Source organism: Vombatus ursinus, unplaced genomic scaffold (genome assembly GCF_900497805.2).
Source record: "Vombatus ursinus unplaced genomic scaffold, bare-nosed wombat genome assembly UNPS02014973.1, whole genome shotgun sequence".
Classification (NCBI taxonomy): Eukaryota; Metazoa; Chordata; class Mammalia; order Diprotodontia; family Vombatidae; genus Vombatus; species Vombatus ursinus.
Genome location: NW_020954751.1, coordinates 16,923,014 through 16,936,212, shown reverse-complemented (window position 1 = coordinate 16,936,212; position 13,199 = coordinate 16,923,014).

Below are 13,199 nucleotides of genomic sequence, written 5' to 3'. Positions count from 1 at the left end.
TTAGAAAAAGGGGAGGGTTGCCCCCAAGGGGGCATTGTGAGAAGACTGCAGGAAGTGAATTGGAGATCTGGGTCTTGGCAAGTTAAGGCAAAATACTCACCTATCAGAGTTTTGGGGTCTAGTAGTGGAATCTGAGTTCATCTTCTTTGCTTTTCCTGTGTGGATAGTTAAGCCAAAGTCCAGTGAGTCATCATTCATCTGATTAAGTAGTCTCAAATCAGTACAATATCATCTACAAAAGGACTGATACTTGTATAGCTTGTTGAATTTTGCAGAGCACTGTATATGCATTGTCTAGTTTCAGTCTCATAACAACACTGTAGGGTAGGTACTATACATCATCACCATTTTACAGATTAGGAAAGTGAGGCCCAGAGGAGGTAAATGTCTTACCAATAGTCACACAGCTAGTAAGGATTTGAATTTTTTTTTTTGCCCCCGGTCTTGACTCCAAACTCAGTGTTCTATCTGCCATACCATGCCATAGTATTTTACCTGGATTTCTTCAAGGCTTTTGAACCTGTTGTTCATGCTATCCTTGGGTACCAGAAGATAAGATAATTAGGCAGATTTAGAAAGTGTTAAGTCACCTGACTCAAAGAGTAGTCATTAATGGGTCTATGCCTTTTAAGAAAGAGGTCTCTAGGAGAGTGCATTATGGATCTACTTTTGGCTTTTGCTGTTCAACATTTTTAGCAAATAATAAGAAGGAAGCAAATAATCGTTTATCAAGTACCTATTATGTACCAGGCACTGTGCTAAATACATTACAAATATTACCTCATTTAATCCTCACAATAGCTTTGAGAGGTGAGTGTTGTCAATATCTCCATTTTACAGTTGAGGAAACTGAGGCAGACCAAAGTTAAATGACTTGCTGAGGGTTACAAATCTAGCAATCTTCTGAGGCTGGATTTGAATTTAGGTCTTTGTGACTCCAGGCCTAGCTCTCTATCTACTGTGGCCACAAATTTGGTGCAGGGAGGCATAGCTAATGCTTTGTATGGTTGAATTGAGATGTAAACAGACTTTGGAAAGTCCAGGACAATGTAAGGAAAAACTTTTAAAACTGAGTAGAATGGGCTTCCCTGTCAGGGAATGGATTCTCCATCACTGCAAGTGTTCAAGGTAGGTTGTCTACTTCTTGAGGGTGTGGTCTAGGGAATTCTCATTCCCTATGGGTTGGCTTAGCTGACCTCTGAGGGCCCTTCCACACAAATATTCCATGATATTGTCCCTCCCACATCCAAGATTTCATGATTTTAGGTATTGCCTGCTCTTAACAGTCTTTATTGTATAAACATTAGTTTACAGGTGAGAAATAATCTCTTGTATTCTTCTGAGGCTGGGTGGAGCACTTCCAGGCTCTTTTTACGAGAATACTTTGCAAACTTACTACTTCATTGAGTGGTTTTGTTTTAGATTGAGGAATGCTGTCCAATGGCAGGATTGAGATCTAGTGAGCTAAATCCCTTTGCATTCCCCCCTATCCCCCCTAATCCTTTTGCCTCCTGAAAATTAAGGGGCATAATTTCTTTGAAGTGAACAATATTCAACACTTCATCTTCAAAGCCAATGAAATCTCATAGCATCTTAATAAGGATGGTTACCCCTCCTCTTTCACACCCCCCCTTAAAGAACAGGGTAACTCAATCAGAGAGCTCAAATGACTTGCCTGGGGGCCTGAGAGAGATATAATTATAGGATTGTGAGACCTCTAATGCAATTTAAACTAAGGTAGTGGAAAAAAATAAGCCTACAATTTGGAAATTTAAGTGGTTAATATATTCAGTTTAATAAAACAAACCCCTATTTTAAGAAACTACTATATACAATGAAGTCATGGTGCTGGGAGTTGGGAATACAGAGAGAAAAGTGAAATAAACTCTTCCTTCAAGGAATTTAGTTTCTGTTTATTTGATTGTGAGCTTCTTGAGGGCAGGGACTGTCTTATGCCTCTTTTGGTATCCCTAGTACCTAGCACAACGCCTGGCACCCTGACACGTAGTAGATGCTTAATAAACATGGACTAACTGACTGACTTTTTACTCTTATTCTAGTTACATGACTGGTCTACCTTTGTTTCCTGTCATTCATGTCCTTAGTAAAGTCTTTATGCTACTTGGTGTATGTTGAGATAAGTGAATAAATACAAAGTAATTCCAGGAGGGAGAGAGCATTAAAGATTTGGGTGGAAGGAATTAGGGAAGGCTTTGTGTAGGAGGCAGCCTGGAAGTGAGCCTCCAAGGTCAGGATTCTCAGAAGTAGAGGTGAGGAGGGAATGCATTCTAGGCATGAAGGTTGCCTTTTCCATATGCATAGAGGCCAAGGACAGCATATTGAGTGGTACAGTTTGGTTCAAATGTAGAATGTCTGAAGGGGAGTGAAAGGCTAAAAAAGTAGTTTAGATTCAGTTTGTGGGAGGCCTTAAAAATCAGAATGAGGAGTTGGTATTCTCTCTGAGAGAAATAGGGAGCCATTGATGATTTTTGACAAAGTCTTTCATGCTATTCGTGCAGAAAAGACAGAGCTTTGGATTAGACAAAAATACAATTTGGTGGCTTCAGAAATAGTTGAATGGCTGGACCTGACATATTCATACTTCATTTGTCAACCTAGAAAAAGTTCTTTGGTGTAGAAGTTATAAAGAAGCAAATATAAGTCTGATGTTAGGAAAAATCGCATAGTAGTTGCAAAATAGAATGGACTTCCATGGGTTGGCAATGTGTTTCCCATCTCCCTCCATCCCCGAGTGTGCTGATAAATATTTAACAACTGGCTCTCTGCAAAAAAGTGTAGCATGACACACTTTTAAGTTTAATCTGCATTCTAACCATCACTTTCTTAAATATAGGCAATCAACAAAATGATAAATCAAGCCCCGATTGTACCATTTGCTAACTTCCTGATTTGTACCATTTGCTAATTTCTAAGGAGTAAATGTTCACAATGAAAATTTGAACAACTAGCACTTTCAAGCTGGTTCCACCTGGCTCCAGCACACCACTGTCTCCCTATCACTGGAGGTCTTCAAGAAAAGGTTACATGACTTTTTGTTGTATGTGACTTATAGGGGATTTTTTTTTTACATAGTTAGCCACTGATTAGAAAGGACTAAAGTCCTTTCTAACTCTGGTACTGTGTTGGTTCTGAGTGACATGATCAGATTTGTACTTTAGCAGGATTATTTTGGCAACGTTGTGGAGGAAGGACTGTGAAGGACTGGGGGAGAGTGGGAGACTAGAAATAGGAAGACTAATTAGGAGGTTATTATAATAGTGTAGGTAAGAGATGATGAGCTTCTGACCTAGACCAGTGAAAATGTGAATGGAGAAAAGGGGTCATATGTAAGAGATATTGTGGAGGTAGATGGCAACCTATTGAATGTGGGGATGAGGGAAAGGGAAAAACCAAGAGTGATTCTGAAGTATTAATTTGCCTCAGTGGGAGGATGGCTGGTTCCCTCAACAGTAATAAGGAAGGTTGGAGAGGGGTTCATTTAGGGAGATGGATTATGAGTTCTATTTTGAACATGATAGCTTTGAGATTCTGATGGTTCATTTGGATGGGGTTGTTCAGCAGCTAGTTAATGAAATTTGAGATAGGGATTGGGGCTAGATATATAGTTGGGAATTTTTTTTTTGAGATGATGATTTAGTTCATGGGAATTTATCAATAAATATTTGTTAAGCACCTCTTCTATGCCAAGCACTGAGGATACAAATAAAAAGAATGAAATAGTCCCTACTCAAAAGGAGTTGTTATCATGGGAGAGACAACAAGGAAATATATCAGTATGTACAAAATAAATAAAAAGATAATAAATACAAGGTAAGCAGTTTGAGAGGGAAGATACTAGAAGCTGGAGAGATCAGGAAAGAACTCATGCAGAAAGTGGTGTTTGATCTCCAACTTAAAGGAAGGGAGAGATTATATAAGATGGTAGTATGGAGGGAGATCAGGGCAGCTTGGTGTCACAGTGGATAGAGTGCTGGGCTTGGAGTCAGCAAGACTCATCTTCCTGACTTCAAATATGGCATCAGGCACTTACTAGCTCTGTGGCCCTTGGGAAGTCACTTAACCTTGTTTACCTCAGTTTCCTCATCTGTAAAATGAGCTGGAGATGGAAATGGCAAACTACTTCAGTATCTTTGTCAAGAAAACCCCAAATGGGGTCACAAAGAGTCAGACGCAACTGAAAAATGATTGAACAAATGGAGGGAGAACATTCCAGGCATGAGGGAGGTCAGTGCAAAGACAGGAGATATGGAGTGTCTCATATGAGGAACAAAGAGAGGCCTAGTTTGGCCAGGTCATAGAATGCAAGGAGAATAATACACAATGAGGACAGAAAGACAGGTTGGGGTCAGGTTGTGAAGGGCTTTAAAAACTAAACAGAAAAATACATCGTTGATCCCAGGAAATTTATTGTGTAGGGGAATGAATGTTCAGTTACGTGCTTAAGGAAAATCTCTTTGGTAGCAGTGGAGGAAAGGACTGGAAAGAGGAGGAGATATTTTTGAGATTACTAAAGGAGATATTATAGAGTTAGAATCACTTTTACCTAGGGTTCCCATTATTTCTACTCTAGCAACTAATGCCTTCCTGTTGGTGAGGATCAGATCCAGAATTTAGTTTTTCCTTGTTGGTTCCTTTACCTTTTCAAGGATGAAATTGTCACCAAGATAAGTCAAGAAGTTGTTGGCTCCTCTTCTTTTGGAAGCAAGAGATCTTCAGCAGATATCTGGATAACTAAAATCTTTCTATCATTTCTGTATCATGGCTCAGTGGGTAAAGCACTGGCCCTGTTGTCAGGAAGAACTGAGTTCAACTTCAGACACTTAGTAACTGTGTGACCCTTGGTAAGTCACTTAACTGTTATCTGCCTCAATTTCCTCAAATGTCAAATGGCATCTACCTTAGGGTTTCCCAGTTCTTCATCTCTTTCCGATTTCTATTTAGGTCTCCAATGTCAAAATCACTTTTGTTCTCCCTCCTTTGACTTTCGTACAAATGTCCTCAGTCATGCTTTCTTTGCTCTCTTTTCTGGATTTCTTCACATGAATGTAACTTCTTAATATGCAGAATATTAATAAAGCACTCTATTTCTTCTTAAGGTATTCAGAGACATGTGATCCAGTCATGAGTTTCATCCCATCAAGTCTTACTGATATCTGTGAGCAGCAGTGTGCTGGTAAATGTTTGACAATTAGCTCTCCAAAAACTGCATGACACCTTTTAAGTTTAGTTTGCATTATTAACATTTTATCCATCACTTTCTCAAGATGAGGCAATCACCAAAATAATAAATCAAGCCCTGGTTTGTAGCATTTGCCGATTTCTGAGGTGTAAATGCTCATACTTAACATTTAACAATTGGTTCTTGAGAGCTGGTTCAGGGTGGCTCTGGGGCAACTCTCCTTATGAGTTCTCATTTGGAAAATTTATGGAGCTATTCTCTAATATCTAAGGTCCCTTCCAGCTCTAAATTCTACATAAGACAAAGTGCTTTTAGATCCCTTTAGATCCAATACCCTATGGCAAGATTATCCTTGCCCCACCCTAATCACAGCTTTTTGTGTGTGACCTTGAACGAGTCAGTTCCCATATTTGGACCTCACTTGTTCCCTCCACCCCCTTCAAAGAAGAATATTGGACTAGCTTTAAGTTCCTTTTCAGCTTTCAATTCTATGATACTATAGAGGAGTTTCTAACTGTGGAATTATATACCCTGCATCTGGGAATGGTTGGATAGGGAGAGGAGAGATGCTTAGGAGGCAGGGTAGCTTCTCTCTGTCCTTCAAATCACACCAGGTAGGCAACTGATTCTGCAGAAACCTTAAGTTGGCCCTACCCTTGTCCAGGTTTGGGGATGGGGGTATTATTAGGACAGAGAAAGAGAATTGGGAGACCTTAACATAGGTATGTATGGAGTTTATCTAGATGGAATTCCTGGTTCGTGTTCTGTGCTTGCCTATGCCTAACTACCAATTCATCAGAATGGGTGGATTTAGAAACTATCTTCCCAGGATTATTTGAGGAGATACAAACTGAAGAAGCAGACAGGAGAGAGCCTGAATGGACAAGAAATTCTTCTTTTTTGAATTTTGCTGATGGGAGAGGGCAAGAGAGGCACAGAGAGAGGGAAGGAGGCCAAGGAGAGACACACATACAGAGAAAGACAAAGACACAGGGAATGATGCACGTACAGATGGAATCAGAGAAATAGAGAGGTAGCGAGGGAGGAAGGGAGAGAGGGAGATAGAGACAGGGAGGTAGAGAGTGATGGAGAGAGAGATTCACAGACAGGGACAGAGGCAGAAAAGGACAAAGTGAAACAGAGACAGAGACAGAGTGACAGAGACAGAGTGTGAGACAAGGAGAGAAAGACAGAGGCAGAGAGATTCACACAGGGACAGAGACAGAAAGAGACATAGAGAAACACAGAGAGACAGAGATAGAGTCATAGAGATAGAGTGAGACAGTCAAAGAGATAAGGAGAGAGGGACAGAGAGATTCACATGGAGAGAGAGGGGGAGAGAGAGAGAAAGAGAGAGAGAGAGAGAATGAGAATTATTACTCTTTTATCTATTCTGGCAATTAAGATTGTAATCTAGATGACTACTAGAGCTTGTAATGAGATTATATCCTTTATTAAAAGCATGATCCAGTGAGGTAATAAAAGACATTTCAGTTCTACTTAGCAGGTGATCAGTCTTAGACGGAAGTGGTATAATTCATTAAAGCACACCAAAAGTGAGTAAGATGCAGGTTTGGTATTTGTGGTGTCAGCCAGTTCAGAGTTACTTGTAATCAAAACCCCTCTTTTCATGCAGCTAAATTGCTCCAGGCTTTGAAACTTTGCCTTTTTATTTTTTCTTTTAAGCAAGCAAATTCATTGTTAAAAACATAATCTAATATAATAGTACTTCAGGCACCCATCCAACATCCAGTCTTCTTTTTTCCTCCTTTTCCTTGCCTTTTTAGCACCTCAAATATTTATACCCATTATTATAATTTATCAATGATTTACATGTAAAAAGTGATGAAAAAAACATCTCTTATTTTTTTTCTGGCCAAAAAAGTAGGAGAGGGGCAGAAAGGGAGTACTAATAATGAGAGATGATAGATGTACAGCTAGTTGATATGTCCTGAAGCAGCCAGGTGCCATAGCACTGGACCTGGAGTAAGGAAGTCAGGAAGACTTGACTTCAAATCCTGCCTCAGACACTTACTAAACTATGCTACCTTAGGCAAGTCACTTAACCTCTGACTGCCTCATTTCCTCATTTGTAAAATGGATATTAATAATAATACCTCCCAGGGTTGTTGTGAAGGTAAAATGAATTAATATTTGTAAAGTGCTTTCTAAATCTTAACATTATGTAAATACCAGTAGGTCTTTATCTGTCTTTCTATCTTTGCCCACACTTGTGATTTCATCAGTATGGAGAACTAGTGATGTGGAAACTTCCACCAGAGACCATGATAGTCACTTTGTTTATAATGTAGTGACATATGGACACCCTTGAGTTATTAAAATAAAGCAAGAAATCCTTTTTTAGTATTTTGGGTAGATCCTCTTTGGATGACTTCTGGGAACACATGAACAATAACTTCTCAGGATCAGAAAGTGTGGAAGGGTTGTAGTTCATATGGATGAAGGCATCACTGACACCTGGAATGGCATAGATTGCAGGGATCAAAGTAAAACTATTCTAAAGAGAAAAGCCTCCTCTGTATTTCTTTTGTACATACAGATTTATGTATATATTGCCTTCCTCTATTAGAATTTAAGCTCCTTAAGAGCAGGGACTATTTTTGCTTTTTCTTTGCATCCCTTGAATTTAGCACAGTGCCTGACATATAGAAAAAGCTTAATAAATATTTATGGGATTGATTGGAAATAAAGGCAAATATATGAAATATGGTGGAAAAGTCAAGCACATAAATCCCAAACAAACATACTGCACTTTGTCCGTTCAAATGAGGACTTCAAAATAACCATGTGGGGAGGCTGCCTGTTCAGTCCTGTGAAGCCACTTATTGATCAAACCATTTTGGAAACTTTTCTATGGGAACTATCTGTAGAGTATGCCAAATGATATTTGGAGAATGCTTGGTGGCAGCAAATCTTTGCCTTTTGAGAGGGATTTTGGAAAAAGCCAAAGATCAATGATGAGTCTTCTTTACAAAGTGGGTAACCAAACTGGGGAATAGGGTTTGGCATCAAATATGAGGTGTGGCTCTGAAGAAATGAGGCAAGTTTGTGTGTGTGTGTGTGTGTGTATGTAAACAAGATCTTGAGGTAATTTTGAATAATACAATTCCCCTTTAACACTCAATTTTTGGTTAATTTGCTGGGGACCAAAGGTTTAATGCAGGAGTTCCTAAACTTTTTTTAGTGTACATGTATCATGGGCCTTTTGAAACCCATAAATGTTTTTAAATGCACATGATTGCAATAGAAACCAATTATATTGAAATATGCTTATCAAAGTACAAAAAAAGTTCAATAAGTCCAGATTAAGAATTCTTGGCTTAATATATTCTGATTTTGCCTCCCCTTTAGCTAGGAAGGTCCTTAAAGACAGGTGCTGTGCCTTTCTCCAACTCTATAAAACCTTCTGGGCTGAGCACATGCCAAGCAAATAGTGAGTTCTCAGTTAACATTGGTTTATGGCTATACTTCAAAGCAGGAAAAGCTATCATAATGGCTCACATTTATATGCCATTCTCCTATTACAAAGGACTTTCCCATCCATCATCTCATGGGATCTTCATAGCCCTTTGAGGTAGGAAGTCCACATATTATTTTACAGAGGAAGTGACTGAGGCTCAGAAACATAAAAGAACCTGTCCTAGGATCAGATAAACAATAGAACTGAGATTCGAACTCAAGTCCTCTGGCTCAAAGTCCACACAATGCTCTGAGACCTGCCGTGACTGTTGGAAGGTGTTTCCTCACCAAGATTTCCCTCTACCACTAGTTAGGCACCAGGGCACTTATATTCAGCAGCTATGACTTGGTAGGACAGACTATTGTTTATCTAATTATCTTTAAATTAATTAGTAATTGAGCTGCTGCAGATGTAAAGCTACATATTAGTAAAGATTGGAAAATTATTTTCTTGATCTAAGAATAAAGGGAATTTCAATTTCTGTCTGAGTCAGTTATCTTTTCTATTACTACTAGCTAGCATTTATATAGCACCTACTATGTGCTATGTGGGGCAGCTAGGTGATGCAGTAGATAGAGGGCTGTGCCTGAAGTCAGGAAAATTCATCTTCCTGAGTTCAAATCTGGCCTCAGATACTGACTAGCAGTGTGACCCTGGGCAATTCACTTAACCCTGGTTGCTTCAGTTTCCTTATCTGTAAAATGAGCTGGAGAAGGAAATGACAAACCACTCTGCTATCTTTGCCAAGAAAACCCCAAATGGGGGCATGAAGAGTCAGACACGACTAAAAACCAACTTGAACAAATGTGCCATGCACTTGCTAAGTGCTTTACAAACATTATCTTATTTGATCCTCACAACAACCCTGTGAGGGTAGATGCTATTATGATCCCTATTTTACATTTGAGGACACTAAGGCAAACAGAGGTTAAGTGACCTGCCCAGGGTCTCATAACTAGTAAGTGTCTGAGGCTGAATGTGAACTCAAAGCTTTCTGATTCCAGGCCCAACATTCTATCTGCTGCACCATTTAGTTGCCTACTATATCATCATCCTATCATATATTTTGTTGATAGTATCTCCTGTGGCAAGAGCACTGTCAGAGAATGCAGGGACCCTAAGCTCTGACTAGCAATTTTTGTAGGACTGAGGAGGACAAAATGCTTCAGGTGCCAGTGGAATGAAAATGCCCTTAAATCAGCTTTTGAGGACAAATTCAAATGGGGCTTGTACAGAGGCCAGTAGGTCAGGACAGCCTGGGGAGCAACTCACCTGGCTGCAGGAGTGGGGGGTGGGAAGGGAAGAAGCTTGGCATCTATTGGTTGCTATTTTCACTACTTACTCTTGTTAACTGGGTGCCAAGCTCAGGTGTTTCTATGTTGCTGAAGGTTGCTGTCAGTACCCCAGTGTTTTAGAACCCTGAGGGCAAAGCCCAGCTCTGCCCTAGCCTGCTTTTCTTGTGATGTCTCAATGTCTTTATCTTAAAAGTGAAGATGGTTTAAATTAAACTCTGTTCAGAACATTTTCTGTAACTGATTATGGTTAAGTAGGTGGATTGATGAGGGTCAGGACCATGTCTTAATTATTTTAGTGTCCCCTTAGCACAGGACTTTCTTGGCACATGGTGAGTCCTTAATAAATGTCTGTTGACTGAATGTATGAATGAATGAATGAATGAATGAATGAATATCCTGTACTTAAGGTGATAACTTGATTAATAATGAATAATAGAATGATTTGAAATCAATAGAACTTGGTACAAATCTCCTCTCTGTGACTTACTGGCTAAAGGACTTTGGGCAAATCATTTTAACTTCCTGGAGTGTCTTTTCTCAGCTTCAAAGTGAAGATAATAATACCTGGTGCTTCCTCCTGTCCCCTTTCCCTTGCCACATATCTGATATTTTCTAAGAAGTTGTTTATTCTATAGTGTAAGTAAAAATTAGAGGAAAAAATCCATTGAAATTCTTAATTTATTTCAAAACTGGTTTCTTGTTGTCTTTAATTCTTGAAGAGGACCAAGATGACATCACTAAGTTGGGTCAATGTACAGTGTGTCCAACTGTGGCTGATCAGACCAATACAAGTTCAGAAGGCTCTCCTGCAGGTCAGGCACAAACAGTTGATGCGAACTACTTTAGAAGCAAAGGAAAACAAGAAAAAATGTGCTCGCTTATTGACAAAAATATGAGACTAGGAAAAATCAAGCTAAACTTCAGTCTTACACCAAATAATACATCATCCCAAGAATGAATTTAAATTTTTGATTCCTGATTTGGTGCTGATGAAAGCATAGTTCATTGACCATAATATATTCTTGGTGAATGTTTGCTGAATCTAGAAAAGAGACATTTTGTAATGAGGTCAAGGAAATTAGTATGGTTGCCTGCATTTGTTGAAATACTTATTCTTCTTTGATTTACACTCAAGTTTTAAGATCAGATGCACAAGCAGGGACTTCTAATATGTTTTAAATAATTTTTTTCTGCATTCATTTATTTATCTTATCTTTCCATTCATTCACTCATTCATTTACTTCCTTATTTATTTAGTATATCTACTGGTTGGAAAAAGGCCCTGAGGAAAGAAACACCTACCCCACTTAGCTCATAGCAGTATTATGAGGATCAGACAAGATAACGTGAAATGCATCTAATCTTAAGTGTTTGTTCATTTCTGCCAGTTCAATTCTATACTTCCTTCAAGGTCCACTTCTGTGAAGTTGGCCCAGAATAACCCCATCTCACATGAATCTTTCTCACTCTCTGAATTCCTTCATCACTTATGTGTAGTGTATATTGCGCTCTCTTTCTTTTATGTTTCCTTAGATGTGTCCTTTAGTTACAAAATCAGAATTTTTACACTGACAAGGACCTTGGAGATACTTAGTTCAAGGATGTCAAATAGAAATGGGGCCATTAAACCTTACATAAGGATCCCCACTGGTCTACTTATTGAATTAGAAAACCATATATGAACATTATCTATGCTTTATTGTATTTTAATTATTTTGTTAAATATTTCCCAATTACATTTTAATCTTCTTTAGGGTTGCTCTGGAGAGTTGCCAGAGTTGCAGGTACAATACCAGCCAAAGGTTTGCCACCTTTGATTCTAGTTCAGCTTTCACATTTCATAGATGAGAAAACTGAAGCCAGAGCACTTACTTACCTCACTCAAGGTTACACAGAAGATTAATGACAGGACCAGAACTCAGATTTTTTGATGCTTGGACTAGTGATCTTTCCACATTCTGCTCAATTAAGAGAATCTTAGATGGTGGTGGTGAATGGAACCTCAAAAGTCATTCAGTTGAGCCTTAAACTGAAGAAATTAGTTTTACATATATATGAATGTGTGTATATATGCAAATATGCACATATAGATATACTATGCATACACATAGATATATGTATATGTGACTACACATGTGCACATATGTATATTTTTGTGCATGCATACATATTTATATATGTGTCTATATCTGTCATCTATAGCCATATCATGTCACGTCAACTAGATTCAACATTGACTAAATGCCTACTATGTGTCAGACACTGCAATGGTCTTTGAAGATCCCAAAACAAAAGAAAAAATATTCCCTTCCTTAAGGAACTTACATGTTAATGGTGAAGACAACATGTATCAGTTCTCTGACTCCAAATCCAGTGCTTAAATTGGAAATTTTTTTTTGTATCTTTCCACTCACCCCTGCCAATGCCCCTTCCTCTGTTAGCCTTTACCTTCTGAAGATGACTCTGTGTGTCAATTCTGTTAATCCCTGTGTTAACTAATTTCAGGATTTAGTGGATAAAGATGTAGGTGGGAAGTTTCCCAAGAGTATTTGCATTCTGATCCCAAATACTAAGGGTACAAAACTTGTTTAAGACTCAAGGAAGTGAAGGAAATTACAAAGGCTTACATGCCAGGAAAGATGGTGAATATGAGGACATTGCCACTTCCTCAGTTTTCATTAGTTATTAGAGGAATGGTAAGAGGTGGTGTTGTGTGAGGGCAGAGAAGGTCATTTCTAAACCAAACTTTCAGACATTAGTCCGTCCGGAAAAGTCTGGGGCCAACTGTCTACACTAGTTACTTCTAACTTGAATCTTGTATTTATGAACTTTTGTGGCTTCTCTTTTATGGAATTTTAAGCTGTCTTTAGCTTGTAATACCCTGAGACAATGACAGTGGGGTTAATATTTTGTGGACAGGGAGCTCTGTTTGAGACTTTTTCAAATCTCACTCTATTTTTTGACCCTCCTGGAAGCCCCTTGTTTGTTCTATGATGACCACTTGTTCAGTGATGGAGAGAATTCAAGGTGTTTCAGAGCAATAGATTATCTAGGTGATGGGCCTATGAGCCTTCTGAGCAATAGGCCCAGCTGGAGTAAGCTTGGTCATTCTGTGGTGATCAATTATAAGCCTTAAAGTGCCTGGCACATAATAAGTGCTTAATAAATGCTTTTTCCCTTCCTTCCTTCCTTCCTTCCTTCCTTCCTTCCTTCCTTCCTTCCT